The sequence below is a fragment of the Pristiophorus japonicus genome, chromosome 2, assembly GCF_044704955.1.
Source record: "Pristiophorus japonicus isolate sPriJap1 chromosome 2, sPriJap1.hap1, whole genome shotgun sequence".
Lineage (NCBI taxonomy): Eukaryota > Metazoa > Chordata > Chondrichthyes > Pristiophoridae > Pristiophorus > Pristiophorus japonicus.
Genome location: NC_091978.1, coordinates 51,828,010 through 51,841,883, shown reverse-complemented (window position 1 = coordinate 51,841,883; position 13,874 = coordinate 51,828,010).

Genomic DNA, 13,874 nt, shown 5'->3' with positions numbered 1-13,874 from the left:
CACTAGCGTTTTCTGCCCTTTGGTGTTCCGTAGCTCCGATTCCACAACATCCAAGCTAATGTCTGCATCTAACCCCTGCTATACCGGCCCTGGGAGTGTTTGACAAGACAGTGCAGAAGGAGCTTTGCTCTGTATCGAATCAATGCTGTACCTGCCCTAGGAGTGTTTGATGGGGAGTATGGAGGGATCTTAATTCTGTATCAAACTGGACGAATTAACTGCTCAGGCAGCAATTAATGATTATGATATAATTGGCATTACAGAGACATGGCTCCAGGATGACCAAGGCTGGGAACCCAACATCCAGGGGTATCCACCATTCAGGAAGGATAGACAGAAAGGAAAAGGAGGTGGGGTAGCTTTGCTGGTTAAAGAGGAAATTAGCGCAATAGTAAGGAAGGACATTAGCTTGGATGATGTGGAATCTGTATGGTTGGAGCTGTGGAATACCAAAGGACAGAAAAGGCTAGTGGGAGTTGTGTACAGACCACCAAACAGTAGTAGTGAGGTTGGGGACAGCATCAAACAAGAAATAAGGGATGTGTGCAATAAAGGTACAACAGTTATCATGGGCGACTTTTATCTACATATAGATTGGGCTAACCAAACTGGTAGCAATACTGCGGAGGAGGATTTCCTGGAGTGTATTAAGGATGGTTTTCTGGACCAATATGTCGAGGAACCAACTAGAGGGCTGGCCATCCTAGACTGGGTGATGTGTAATCAGAAAGACTAATTAGCAGTCTTGTGCGAGGCCCCTTGGGGAAGAGTGACCATAATATGGTAGAATTCTTTACTAAGATGGAGAGTGACACAGTTAATTCAGAGACTAGGGTCCTGAACTTAAGAAAAGGTAACTTCGATGATACAAGATGTGAATTGGCTAGAATAGACTGGCAAATGATACTTAAAGGGTTGACGGTGGATAGGCAATGGCAATCATCTAAAGATCACATGGATGAACTTCAACAATTGTACATTCCTGTTTGGAGTAAAATAAAACGGGGAAGGTGGCTCAACTATGGCTAACAAGGGAAATTAACGATAGTGTTAAATCCAAGGAAGAGGCATATAAATTGGCCAGAAAAAGCAGCAAACCTGAGGACTGGGAGAAATTTAGAATTCAGCAAAGGAGGACAAAGGGTTTAATCAGGAGGGGGAAAATAGAGTATGAGAGGAAGCTTGCCGGGAACATAAAAACTGACTGCAAAAGCTTCTATAGATATGTGAAGAGAAAAAGATTAGTGAAGACAAATGTAGGTCCCTTGCAGTCAGATTCAGGTGACTTTATAATGGGGAACAAAGAAATGGCAGACCAGTTGAACAAATACTTTGGTTCTGTCTTCACGAAGGAAGACACAAATAACCTTCCGGAAGTACTAGGGGACCGAGGATCTAGTGAGAAGGAGGAACTAAAGGATATCCTTATTAGGCGGGAAATTGTGTTAGGGAAATTGATGGGATTGAAGGCCGATAAATCCCTGGGGCCTGATAGTCTGCATCCCAGAGTACTTAAGGAAGTGGTCCTAGAAATAGTGGATGCATTGGTGATCATTTTCCAACAGTTTAGCAACTCTATATCAGTTCCTATGGACTGGAGGGTAGTTAATGTAACACCACTTTTTAAAAAAGGAGGAAGAGAGAAAACGAGTAATTATAGACCGGTTAGCCTGACATCAGTAATCCGGAAAATGTTGGAATCAATTATTAAAGATGAAATAACAGCGCATTTGGAAAGCAGTGACAGGATCGGTCCAAGTTAACATGGATTTATGAAAGGGAAATCATGCTTGACAAATCTTCTAGAATTTTTTGAGGATTTAACTAGTAGAGTCAAAAGGCTTTTGACAAGGTCCCACACAAGAGATTGGTGTGGAAAATTAAAGCACATGGTACTGGGGGTAATGTACTGACATGGATAGAGAACTGGTTGGCAGACAGGAAGCAGAGAGTCGGGATAAACGGGTCCTTTTCAGAATGGCAGGCAGTGACTAGTGGGGTGCTGCAGGGCTCGGTGCTGGGACCTCAGCTATTGACAATATACATTAATGATTTGGATAAAGGAACTGAGTGTAATATCTCCAAGTTTGCAGATGACACTAAACTGGGTGGCGGTGTGAGCTGTGAGGAGGACGCTAAGAGGCTGCAGGGTAACTTGGACAGGTTCGGTGAGTGGGCAAATGCATGGCAGATGCATTATAATGTGGATAAATGTGAGGTTATCCACTTTGGTGGCAAAAACACAAAGGCAGAATATTATCTGAATGGTGGCAGATTAGGAAAAGGGGAGGTGCAAAGAGACCTGGGTATCATGGTACATCAGTCATTGAAAGTTGGCATGCAGGTACAGCAGGTGGTGAAGAAGGCAAATGATATGTTGGCCTTCATAGCTAGGGGTTTTGAGTATAGGAGCAGGGAGGTCTTACTGCAGTTGTACAGGGCCTTGGTGAGGCCTCACCTGGAATATTGTGTTCAGTTTTGGTCTCCTAATCTGAGGAAGGACATTCTTGCTATTGAGGGAGTGCAGCGAAGGTTCACCAGACTGATTCCCGGGATGGCTGGACTGACATATGAGGAGAGACTGGATCGACTGGGCCTTTATTCATTGGAGTTTAGAAGGATGTGACGGGATCTCATAGAAACATAAAATTCTGACGGGATTGGACAGGTTAGATGCAGGAAGAATGTTCCCGATGTTGTGGAAGTCCAAAAGCAAGAATAAGATGTAAGCCACTTAGGATTGAGATGAGGAGAAACTTCTTCACTGAATTGTTAACGTAAGGAATTCCCTACCGCAGAGAGTTGTTGATGCCAGTTCGTTGGATATATTCAAGAGGGTGTTAGATATGGCCCTTACGGCTAAAGGGATCAAGGAGTATGGAGAGAAAGCAGGAAAGGGGTACTGAGGTGATGATTGAATGGTGATGCAGGCTCGAAGGGCCGAATGGCCCACTCCTGCACCTATTTTCTACGTTTCTATGGAGCAAAACTTGCCTTGGGAGAGGGTTTGATGGGACAGTGTAGAGGAATCTTTATTCATGCTATACCTGCATTGGGAGTGTTTGCTGGGACAGATTACAGGGATCTTTATTCTTTTATCTTATCCATGTGGTACCTGCCCTGGGAGTGTATGATTGGACAGTGTCGAGGGAGCTTTATTCTTTATCTAACCCATGCTGTACTTCCCTGAGAGTGTTTGATGGGGGAGTGTAGTGGGAGCTTTACTCTGTATCTAACCCGTGCTGTACATGCCCTGGGAATGTTTGATGGGACAAATTACAGGGATCTTTACTCTGTCTCTTATCCGTGCAGTACTTGCCCTGGGAGCATTCCATAATGGGAGCCTTTTGCAGTATCTAACCCGTTTGAAGGAACAGTGTAGAGGGAGCTGTACTCTGTCTTGAACCCCTGCTGTCGCTGCCCTGGGAGTGTTTGATGGGACAGTGTACAGGGAGTTTTATTCTTGATCTAACCTGTGCTGTACTTTTCCTGAGAATGTTTGATAGCGATTGTAGAGAGAGCTTTGCTCTGTATCTAATCGTTGCTGTACCTGCCCTGGGAGTGTTTGATGGTGCAGCGTAGCGGTAGTTTTACTCTCTAACCCTTGCTATACCTGCCCTGGGAGTGTTTGATGGTGCAGCGTAGCGGTAGTTTTACTCTCTAACCCTTGCTATACCTGCCCTGGGAGTGTTTGATGGTGCAGCGTAGCGGTAGTTTTACTCTCTAACCCTTGCTGTACCTGCCCTGGGAGTGTTTGATGGGACTGTGTAGAGGGATCTTTATTCTGAATGTAACCTGTGCTGTACCTACCCTGGAAGTGTTTTATTCGACAGTGTAGAGGGAGCTTTACTCTGTATCTAACCCGTGCTGTACATGCCTTGGGAGTGTTTTATGGGACAGTGTAGAAGGAGCTTTCCTCTAGGGAGGGAGCTTGGAGAGGGATTAAAAAGCAGGACCTCAAAGGTAGTAATCTCCAGGTTACTGCTGGTGCCACGTGCTAGTGAGTACAAAAATAGGATGATAGAGAAGATGAATGCATGGCTGGAAAGAGTGCAGGTGGGAGGGCTTACATTCCTGAGGCATTGGGCCATTTCTGGGGGAGGTGGGACCTGTACAAGCCGGACAGGTTGCACCTCAACAGACCATCACTGGAGGGTTTGCTAATGCTGTTGTGGAGGGTTTAAACTAGCTTGGCAGGGGGATGGGAACCGGAGAATAGAAACATAGAAAATAGGTGCAGGAGTAGGCCATTCGGCCCTTCGAGCCTGCACCGCCATTCAATAAGATCATGGCTGATCATTCCCTCAATACCCATTTCCTGCTTTCTCTCCATACCCCTTGATCTCCTTAGCCGTAAGGGCCATATCTAACTCCCTCTTGCATATATCCAATGAACTGGCATCAACAACTCTCTGCGGCAGGGAATTCCATAGGTTAACAACTCTGAGTGAAGAAGTTTCTCCTCATCTCAGTCCTAAATGGCCTACCCCTTATCCTAAGACTATGTCCCCTGGTTCTGGACTTCCCCAACATCGGGAACATTCTTCCCGCATCTAACCAGTCCCGTCAGAATCTTATACGTTTCTATGAGACCCCCTCTCATCCTTCTAAACTCAAATGAATAAAGGCCCAGTTGATCCAGTCTCTCCTCATATGACAGTCCAGCCATACCTGGAATCAATCTGGTGAACTTTCGCTGCACTCCCTCAATAGCAAGAACATCCTTCCTCAGATTAGGAGACCAAAACTGTACACAATATTCCAGGTGAGGCCTCACTAAGGCCCTGTACAACTGCAGTAAGACCTCCCTACTCCTATACTCAAATCCCCTAGCTATGAAGGCCAACATACCATTTGCCTTTTTCACCACCTGCTGTACCTGTATGCCCACTTTCAGTGACTGATGAACCATGACACCCAGGTCTCATTGCACCTCCCCTTTTCCTAATCTGCCGCCATCCAGATAATATTCTGCCTTCCTGTTTTTGCCCCCAAAATGGATAACCTCTCATTTATCCACATTATACTGCATCTGCCATGCATTTGCCCACTCACCTAACCTGTCTAAGTCACCCTGCAGCCTCTTAGCATCCTCCTCACAGCTCACACCGCCATCCAGCTTACTGTCATGTGCAAACTTGGAGATATTACACTCAATTCCTTCATCTAAATCATTGATGTATATTGTAAATAGCTGGGGTCCTAGCACTGAGCCCTGCGGCACTCCACTAGTCACTGCCTGTCATTCTGAAAAGGACCCGTTTATCCCGACTCTCTGCTTCCTGTCTGCCAACCAGTTCTCTATCCACGTCAGTACATAGATTCAATGGGGTGAGAACTAAAGCTGGAATTGGGCAGCAGAAAAGTAGAAAGTGAAGTTGGAAGATGGGAAACAAGGGCTGGAAAATCGACAACAAGGGAGTTTGGCAATACTAAATGAGATATCCTATCCACTCTATCCAGGCCCCTCATAAGTTTTCTACCTCAATAAGACCTCTTCTATTCCAAAGAAAACAACCCCCGCCTATCCAGTCTTTCTTCAACGCTAATATTCTCCAGTCCAGGCAAAATCCTCGTAAATCTCCTCTGTACCCTCTCTAGTACAATCACATCTTTCCTGTAATGTGGTGACCAGAACGACATGCAGTACTCTTGCTGTTGCCTAACTCGTGTTTTATACAGTTCAAGTATAACTTCCCTGCTCTTATATTCTATGCCTCGGCTTATAAAGGCAAATATCCCAAATGCCGCCTTAACCATCTTGTATACCTGGCCTGATACCTTTAGGGAGCTGTTGATATGCACTCCAAGGTCCCTCTCTTCCACTACACTTCTCCGTGTCCTACCATTTAATGTGTATTCCCTTGCCTTGTTAGCCCTCCCCAAATGTATTACCTTACACTTCACCGATTGAATTCCATTTGCCACTGTTCTGCTCACCTGACCAGTACATTGATACCTTCCTGCTGTCTACAGCTTTCTTCTTCATTATCAACCACATGGCCAATTTTTGTATCATCTCCAAACTTCTTAGTTATACCCCTATGTCGAGTTTTCCATCACACATAGGTTACCTTTTTGGTCTATAATAGGCGCTACTCTTTCCTTAGATATCCTCTTGCACTATGTATTTATAAAACATCTTTGGGTTTTCCTTGATATTATTTGCCAATATTTTTTCATGCCCTCACTTTGCTTTCCTAATTTCCCTTTTAATTTAACCGCTGCACTTTCTGTACTCCTCTATGGATTCTACAGTATTGAGAACTCTGTATCTGACAAAAGCTTCCCATTTTTTCCTTATCCTACTCTGTATGCTCCTTGACATTCAAGGGGCTCTAGATTTGGGAGTCCCACCCTCTTTTGTAGGTACAGATTTTCTCTGGACCCCCATTATCTCTTCCTTGAATGCCTCCCACTGATCTGATACTGATTTACCTTCAAGTAGCTGTTTCCAGTCCACTTTTGCTGAATCACATCTCAGCTTATTAAAATTGGCCTTTCTTCAATTGAGAACATGTACTCCTTGTTCTTTTCCACAACTATGTTAAATCTAACTGAATTATAATCACTACCACCAAAATCCTCTCCCACTTCCACCTGCCCACCTTCATTCCCTAAAACTAATTCCAGAACCGCCCCCTCTCTTGTTGAGCTTGCTACATTACAGATTTAAAAAGTTCTCCTGAATTCATTATAAGAATTCTGCGCCTTCTACACTGATTCTATCCCAGTTAATAATAGGGTAGTTAAAATGCCCTATTACTGCCCTATTGTTTTTGCACTTCTCATAAATTTGCCTACATATTTGTTCGTCTATCTCCCTGTCTATTTGGAGTCCCAGCAGTGTAACTTCCGCTTTCTCTTCTTAGGTAATCTAATTAGGAATCGAGAATAACTTGCTTTCACTCTAAAAATGAGTTCTCAGGTGACTAATGAGTGCTATGCAGGACCTACAGTCTCTGTCACAGATGGGGCAAACGGTGGTTGAAGGGATGGGTGGGTGGGGTGCTTGGGTTGCCATTCGCTCCTTCCACTGTTTGCGCTTGACTTCAGCTTGCTCTTGGCACAGACACTCGGTGCGGCGCCTTCCCAGATGTTTTTTCTCCACTTTGTGTGGTCTTGGGCCAGGGAATCCCAGATGTCGGTGGCGATGTTGCACTTTTTCAAGGAGGCTTTGAGGGTGTCCTTGAAGCGTTTCCTCTGCATAGCTGGGGCTCGCTTGCCGTGTCGGAGCTCCGAGTAGAGCGCTTGTTTTGAGAGTCTTGTATCGGGCATGCGGACGACGTGGCCCGCCCAATGGAGCTGATCGAGGGTGGTCAATGCTTTGATGCTGGGGATGTTGGCCTGAGCGAGAATGCTGACGTTGGTGCGCCTATCCTAAGAACATCATAAACAATCTCCTACTAAAGGATCCTCTAGGAATGAGTGACCATAACATGGTTGAATTTCAAATTCAGTTGGAGGGTGAGAAAGTTGGACCTCAAACCAGTGTCCTAAGCTTAAATAAAGGAGATTACAAAGGGATGAGGGCAGAGTTGGCTAAAGTGGACTGGGAAAATAGATTAAAGTGTGGGACAGTTGATGAGCAGTGGCAGGCATTTAAGGAGATATTTCATAACTCAACCAAAATATATCCCAAAGAGAAGGAAAGACTGTAAGAGAAGGGATAACAAACCCGTGGCTAACTAAGGAAATAAGGGATGGTATCAATTTTAAAACAAGGGCATACAATGTGGCCAAGACTATTGGGAGACCAAAGGATTGGGAAACTATTAAAAGCCAGCAAAGAACGACTAAAAAATAATAGAGAGGGAAGATAGATTATAACATAAGAAATAGGAGCAGGAGCAGGCCATTTGGCCCCTCAAGCCTGCTCCACCATTGAATAAGATCATGACTGATCCGATCATGGACTCGGCTCCACTTCCCTGCTCGCTCCCCATAACTCTTTACTCCCTTATCGCTCAAAAATCTGTCTATATCCGCCTTAAATACATTCAATGATCCAGCCTCCACAGCTCTCTGGGGCAGAGAATTCCATAGATTTACAACCCTCTAAGAAGAAATTTCTCCTCATCTCAGTTTTGAATGGGCGATCCCTTATTCTGAAACTATATCCCCTAGTTTTAGTTTCCCCTATAAGTGGAAATATCCTCTCTGCATCCATCTTGTCGAGCCCCCTCATTATCTTAGATGTTTCAATAAGATCACCTCTCATTCTTCTGAACTCCAATGAGTATAGGCCCAACCTACTCAACCTATCTTCATAAGTCAACCTCCCCTCATTTCCGGAATCAACCTGGTGAACCTTCTCTGAATTGCCTCTAATTCAAGTATATCATTCCTTAAATACAGGGACCAAAACTGCACGCAGTACTCCAGGTGTGGCCTCACCAATACCCTGTACAGTTGTCGCAGGACTTCTCTGCTTTTACACTCCATCCGTACCAATAGATTTGCAGGAACTTGTGGAGGCAGCGTTGGTGGAACTTCTCCAGTGCTTTGACGTGCCTGCTGTAGGTTCCCTCCTAGTTCGGGGGGTCGGCAGCACCATCGGATGAATAGTGGGTATAAAGAGGGGCAGCCAGCCCTGGGAAACCGTGCGTTGACCCCTCGACCTAGGAGACAACACCAGAGGAGTAGTGGGGATAAAAAGGAGCTACCCGCCACAGGGAGCAGCGTGAGACACGGATAGTGCGACGAAGGCAAAGTGGGCGACAAATCGGTCGTCACAGCCTCCCAGGTAGCTGATTGGTTGGCATTTCTTGGTACGAGGTCGCGGTGCAGGGGTGGGGCCCAGGGGCGGGGTCATGGTCCAGGAGCGGCACAGTACCGGTCAACAGCCTCCTTACATGATGTTTGGTCTGAGCTTCCTGTCTGTAAATGCTCCACTTCTAAAACCCTGTAAAGCGAGTTGAGAAAGGGGTAAGAGGGAAAATGTTGTCTCGTGTCCATCTTTCCCAGTCCAGGGGCAGTGAATCTGATTTTCAGGCCCAGCTGCCGCACAGGTTGGTTGAAAGGATCAACAGTAATGGCGGCCACAATACCCACAAGCCCCCGCGCTCGAGCCGTCACACTAGGTTGTCGCTGACAACACACATGTGGCACTCTCGATGGAACTTTCTCGGTGCCGCACATGCTCATCTTCACATTGTCCCTCTCCAACTCTTCCCTTCCTCGACTTCTCTGTCTCCATTTCTGGAGATAGGCTTTCGACAAACTATAAGCCCACCGACTCCCACAGCTACCTGGACTACACTTCCTCCCACCCCGCTTCCTGTAATGACGCCATTCCATTCTCCCAGTTTCACTTGTCTTCATCGCACCTGTTCTGACGACGCCACCTTCCATACCAGTGCTTCCGATTTGTCTTCCTTTTACCTCAACTGAGGATTCCCTTGTACCGTGGTTGACATGGCCCTCGACCGTGTCTGTTCCATTTCCCGCACTTCTGCTCTCGCCCCTTCCCCTCCCTCTCAGAACCACGACAGCGGGAGTTCCAGGCCCAGATAAAGGGGCCCGGGAGTTGGGAGGAGCCGCGGGAGCGGGAGGAGCCAGGCCCAGATAAAGGGGCCCGAGAGTCGGGAAGAGCCACGGAAGTGGGAGTTCCAGGCCCAGATAAAGGGGCACGAGAGTCAGGAGGAGTCAGCTGGTGCAGGGACAAAAAGTTTAAAAAATCGAAATCGAAGTGTGATGTCACAGCCAAGCGGGGTAAGTGATTGGCTGGTGGATTGGTGAGTATTTTTCTTTCTCTTTTTCTTTTTTCTTTTCATTAGGAAACCTTTGGCATTGCTGCAAGTAGGAACTGCAAGTAAATATATGTGCTCTTTATTATCTAAGGAGAGCTAGATAATTAAATCGGCTGTTTGCTGAGTAGAAGCTGGGTGTGTTGTGCTAAGGTTTAGAGTTTCGTTCTACTTGATAGTTGCGAGTGTAACTGGAGGGATGGCAGGGCAGCTCAGTCCCATGGATTGCAAATCCTGTGGCATGTGGGAAGTCCCGGATGCTTCGTGCAGCCGGGGCAACCATGTGTGCAGGAGGTGTCCCAGCTGCACCAACTCGAGCTCAGTGTTTTGGAGCTTGAGCGGCGGCTGGAGTCACTGCGGTGCATCCGTGAGACTCAGAGCAACGTGGATAGCACATTTCTAGAGGTGGTCACCCCGCAGCTTAAGAGTGTGCAGGCAGAGAGGGAGTGGGTGACTGTCGGACAGAAGAGGAGGACTGGGCAGGTAATGCAGGAGTCCCCCGAGTCCATCTCGCTCTCCAACCGGTACTCTGTTCTGGGTACCGGTGGGGGCGATGGTGGCTCTGGGGAGTACAGCCAGAGCCAAGCCCACAGCACCACGGGTGGCTTAGCTGCAGAGGGGGGGAGGAAAAAGAAGGGAAGGGATTCAACAGTCAGGGGAACAGACAGGCATTTCTGCGGCTGCAGACGTGACTCCAGGATGGTATGTTGCCTCCCTGGTGCCAGGGTCAAGGATGTCACTGAGCGGCTGCAGGGCATTCTGGGGGGAGAGGGTGAACAACCAGAGGTCGTTGTCCACTTCGGTACCAATGACATGGGTAGGAAGAGGGATGAGGTCCTGCAGGCAGAGTTTAGGGAGCTAGGAGAGAGATTAAAAAGCAGAACCTCAAAGGTAGTAATCTCCGGATTACTCCCAGTGCCACGAGCTAGTGAGTACAGAAATAGAAGGCTAGAACAGATGAATACATGGCTGGAGAGATGGTGCAGGTGGGAGGGCTTTAGATTACTGATGCATTGGGACCGCTTCTGGGGGAGGTGGGACCTGTACAAGCTGGACGGGTTGCACCTCGACAGAGCCAGGACCAATATCCTCACCGGGGGGGGGGGTTTGCAAGTGCTGTTGGGGAGGGTTTAAACTAGCTTGGCAGGGGGATGGGAACCTGAAAATAGATTCAGTAGGGAGGGGAGTAAAGCTGGAATTAGAAAGCAAAAACAAAGAAAGTGAGTTTGAAGGAGAGAGGAAACAAGCAGGAAAAAAGGGTAAAAAAATAAACTTAAAGGCATTTTGTTTAAATGCACGTAGCATTTGTAACAAAATAGATGAGTTGACGACACAAATTGAGACAAATGGATATGATCTGATAGCCATTACAGCGATGTGGTTGCAAGGTGACCAGGACTGGGAATTAAATATTCAGCGGTACTTGACAATCCGGAAGGACAGACAGAAAGGAAAAGGAGGCGCGGTAGCTCTGTTGATAAAGGATGGAAACACTGCAATAGTAAGAAATGATATTGGCTCAAATGATGAGGGTGTTGAAACAGTTTGGGTGGAGATAAGGAACAATGAGGGGAAAAAGTCACTGGTGGGCGTAGTCTATAGGCCCCCTAACAATAGCAACTCTGTTGGTCGGAGCATAAACCAGGAAATAGTGGGGGCTCGTAAAAAGGGAACAGCAATAATCATGGGTGATTTTAACCTCCATAATGATTGGACAAATCAAATTGGTCTGGGTAGCCTTGAGGCAGAGTTCATAGAGTGCGTAAGGGACGGGTTCCTTGAGCAGTATGTAACGGAACCAACCAGGGGGCAGGCTATCTTAGATCTAGTCCTGTGTAATAAGACAGGATTAATAAATAATCTCCTAGTAAAGGATCCCCTCAGAATGAGTGATCATAGCATGATTGAATTTCAAATTCAGATGAAGGGTGAGAAAGTTGGATCTCCAACCAGCTTACTGAGTGTACTAAGCTAGAGTAATAAAGGAGACTATGAAGGTATGAGGGCAAAATTGGGTAAAGTGGACTGGGAAAATAGATGAAAGTGTAGGATGGTTGATGAACAGTGGTGTACATTTAAGGAGATATTTCACAACTCTCAAGAAAAATATATTCCAGTGAGTAGGAAAGGCTGTAAGAGAAAAGATAGTCCAAGGCTAACTAAAGAAATAAAGGGCATACAAAGTGGCCAAAAATAGTGGGAGGACAGAAGACTGGGTAGCTTTTAAAAGCTAGCAAAGAACGACTTAAAAAAAATGATTAAGAAAAGGAAAATAGACTATGAAAGTAAACTACCACAAAATATAAAAACAGATAGCAAGAGTTTCTATAAGTATATAAAAAGGATATGAGTGGCTAAAGTAAATGTTGGTGCCTTAGAGGACGAGACCAGGGAATTAGTAATGGGGATCATGGAGATGGCAGAAACTCTGAACAAATATTTTGTATCAGTCTTTACAGTAGAGGACTCTAACAATATTTCAACAGTGGATAGTCAAGGGGCTATAGGAGGGGAGGAACTTAACACAATCACAATCACTAAGGAGGTGGAACTAAAGACAGATAAATCCCCTGGACCTGATGGCTTGCATCCTAGGGTCTTAAGAGAAGTAATGGCAGGGATTGTGGATGCATTGGTTGTAATTTACCAAAATTCCCTGGATTCTGGGGAGGTCCCAGCAGATTGGAAAACTGCAAATGTAACGCCCCTATTTAAAAAAGGCAGACAAAAAGCAGGAAACTATAGACCAGTTAGCTTAACATCTGTGGTTGGGAAAATTTTGGAGTCCATTATTAAAGAAGCAGTAGCAGGACATTTGGAAAAAAAAAATCCGGTCAGGCAGAGTCAGCATGGATTTATGAAGGGGAAGTCATGTTTGACAAATTTGCTAGAATTCTTTGAGGATGTAACTAACAGGGTGGTGAAGGGGAACCAGTGGATGTGGTGTATTTGGACTTCCAGAAGGCATTTGACAAGGTGCCACATAAAAGGTTACTGCACAAGATAAAAGTTCACAGGGGGTAATATATTAGCATGGAAAGAGGATTGGCTAACTAACAGAAAACAGAGAGTCGGGATAAATGGTTAATTCTCTGGTTAGCAACCAGTAACTAGTGAGGTGGCGCAGGGATCAGTGCTGGGACCCCAACTATTTGCAATCTATATTAACGACTTGGAAGAAGGGACTGAGTGTAACGTAGCCAAGTTTGCTGATGATACAAAGATGGGAGGAAAAGCAATGTGTGAGGAGGACACACAAAATCTGCAAAGGGGCATAGATGGGCTAAGTGAGTGGGCAAAAATTTGGCAGATAGAGTATAATGTCAAAGTGTGAGGTCACGCACTTTGGCAGAAAAAAATCAAAAAGCAAGTTATTATTTAAATGGAGAAAGATTGCAAAGTGCCGCAGTAAAGCGGGACCTGGGGGTATTTGTGCATGAAACACAAAAGGATAGTTTGCAGTTACAGCAAGTAATCGGGAAGGCCAATGATATCTTGGCCTTTATTGCAAAGGGGATGGAGTATAAAATCAGGGAAGTCTTGCTACAGCTATATAAAGTATTGGTGAGGCCACACCTGGAATACTGCGTGCAGTTTTGGTTTCCATATTTACGAAAGGATATACTTGCTTTGGAGACAATTCAGAGAGGTTCACTAGGTTGATTCCGGGGATGAGGGGGTTGACTTATGAGGAAAGGTTGAGTAGGTTGGGCCTTTACTCATTGGAATTTAGAAGAATGAAAGGTGATCTTATCGAAACGTATAAGATTATGAGGGGGCTTGACAAGGTGGATGCAGAGAGGATGTTTCCACTGATAGGGGAGACGAGAACTAGAGGGCATGATCTTAGAATAAGGGGCCACCCATTTAAAATAGAGATGAGGAGAAATTTCTTCTCTGAGCATTTTAAATCTGTGGAATTCGTTGCCTCAGAGAGCTGTGAAAGCTGTGACATTGAATAAATTTAAGATAGAAATAGACAGTTTCTTAAACGATAAGGGGATAAAGGGTTATGGGGAGCGGACGGGGAAGTGGAGCTGAGGCCATGATCGTATTAAATGGCGGAGCAGGCTCGAGGGGTCGTATGGCCTACCCCTGCTCCTATTTCTTATATTCTTAGAACAG